Genomic DNA, 2,617 nt, shown 5'->3' on the forward strand with positions numbered 1-2,617 from the left:
TTTTAATATGTATTTATACACTTTTGAAAGACTTCAATACACTTATCAAAATACTTCTACTTAACAAAAATGATTACAATTACATCCTCGTTCAGTTTCATCAACAATTCTACTCGTATGCACCCGTATTCGTACTCGTACAATACACAGCTTTTAGATGTATGTACTATTGGTATATACACTCCAATGATCAGCTCTTAGCAGCCCATGTGAGTCACCTAACACATGTGGGAACCATCATTTGGCAACTAGCAAGAAATATCTCATAAAATTACAAAAATATGAGTAATCATTCATGACTTATTTACATGAAAACAAAATTACATATCCTTTATATCTAATCCATACACCAACGACTAAAAACACCTACAAACACTTTCATTCTTCAATTTTCTTCATCTAATTGATCTCTCTCAAGTTCTATCTTCAAGTTCTAAGTGTTCTTCATAAATTCCAAAAGTTCTAGTTTCATAAAATCAAGAATACTTTCAAGTTTGCTAGCTCACTTCCAATCTTGTAAGGTGATCATCCAACCTCAAAAAATCTTTGTTTCTTACAGTAGGTTATCATTCTAATACAAGGTAATAATCATATTCAAACTTTGGTTCAATTTCTATAACTATAACAATCTTATTTCAAGTGATGATCTTACTTGAACTTGTTTTCGTGTCATGATTCTGCTTCAAGAACTTCGAGCCATCCAAGGATCCATTGAAGCTAGATCCATTTTTCTCTTTTCCAGTAGGTTTATCCAAGGAACTTAAGGTAGTAATGATGTTCATAACATCATTCGATTCATACATATAAAGCTATCTTATTCGAAGGTTTAAACTTGTAATCACTAGAACATAGTTTAGTTAATTCTAAACTTGTTCGCAAACAAAAATTAATCCTTCTAACTTGACTTTTAAAATCAACTAAACACATGTTCTATATCTATATGATATGCTAACTTAATGATTTAAAACCTGGAAACACGAAAAACACCGTAAAACCGGATTTACGCCGTCGTAGTAACACCGCGGGCTGTTTTGGGTTAGTTAATTAAAAACTATGATAAACTTTGATTTAAAAGTTGTTATTCTGAGAAAATGAGTTTTATTATGAACATGAAACTATATCCAAAAATTATGGTTAAACTCAAAGTGAAAGTATGTTTTCTAAAATGGTCATCTAGACGTCGTTCTTTCGACTGAAATGACTACCTTTACAAAAATGACTTGTAACTTATTTTTATGACTATAAACCTATACTTTTTATGTTTATATTCATAAAATAGAGTTCAATATGAAACCATAGCAATTTGATTCACTCAAAACGGATTTAAAATAAAGAAGTTATGGGTAAAACAAGATTGGATAATTTTTCTCATTTTAGCTACGTGAAAATTGGTAACAAATCTATTCCAACCATAACTTAATCAACTTGTATTGTATACTATGTAATCTTGAGATACCATAGACACGTATACAATGTTTCGACCTATCATGTCGACACATCTATATATATTTCGGAACAACCATAGACACTCTATATGTGAATGTTGGAGTTAGCTATACAGGGTTGAGGTTGATTCCAAAATATATATAGTTTGAGTTGTGATCAATACTGAGATACGTATACACTGGGTCGTGGATTGATTCAAGATAATATTTATCGATTTATTTTTGTACATCTAACTGTGGACAACTAGTTGTAGGTTACTAACGAGGACAGCTGACTTAATAAACTTAAAACATTAAAATATATTAAAAGTGTTGTAAATATATTTTGAACATACTTTGATATTTATCTATATATTGTTATAGGTTCGTAAATCAACCAGTGGCCAAGTCTTACTTCCCGACGAAGTAAAAATCTGTGAAAGTGAGTTATAGTCCCACTTTTAAAATCTAATATTTTTGGGATGAGAATACATGCAGGTTTTATAAATGATTTACAAAATAGACACAAGTACGTGAAACTACATTCTATGGTTGAATTATCGAAATCGAATATGCCCCTTTTTATTAAGTCTGGTAATCTAAGAATTAGGGAACAGACACCCTAATTGACGCGAATCCTAAAGATAGATCTATTGGGCTTAACAAACCCCATCCAAAGTACCGGATGCTTTAGTACTTCGAAATTTATATCATATCCGAAGGGTGTCCCGGAATGATGGGGATATTCTTATATATGCATCTTGTTAATGTCGGTTACCAGGTGTTCACCATATGAATAATTTTTATCTCTATGTATGGGATGTGTATTGAAATATGAAATCTTGTGGTCTATTATTATGATTTGATATATATAGGTTAAACCTATAACTCACCAACATTTTTGTTGACGTTTTAAGCATGTTTATTCTCAGGTGATTATTAAGAGCTTCCGCTGTCGCATACTTAAATAAGGACGAGATTTGGAGTCCATGCTTGTATGATATTGTGTAAAAACTGCATTCAAGAAACTTATTTTATTGTAACATATTTGTATTGTAAACCATTATGTAATGGTTGTGTGTAAACAGGATATTTTAGATTATCATTATTTGATAATCTACGTAAAGCTTTTTAAACCTTTATTGATGAAATAAAGGTTATGGTTTGTTTTAAAATGAATGCAGTCTTTGAAA

The sequence above is a fragment of the Rutidosis leptorrhynchoides genome, chromosome 7 (genome assembly GCF_046630445.1).
Source record: "Rutidosis leptorrhynchoides isolate AG116_Rl617_1_P2 chromosome 7, CSIRO_AGI_Rlap_v1, whole genome shotgun sequence".
Lineage (NCBI taxonomy): Eukaryota > Viridiplantae > Streptophyta > Magnoliopsida > Asterales > Asteraceae > Rutidosis > Rutidosis leptorrhynchoides.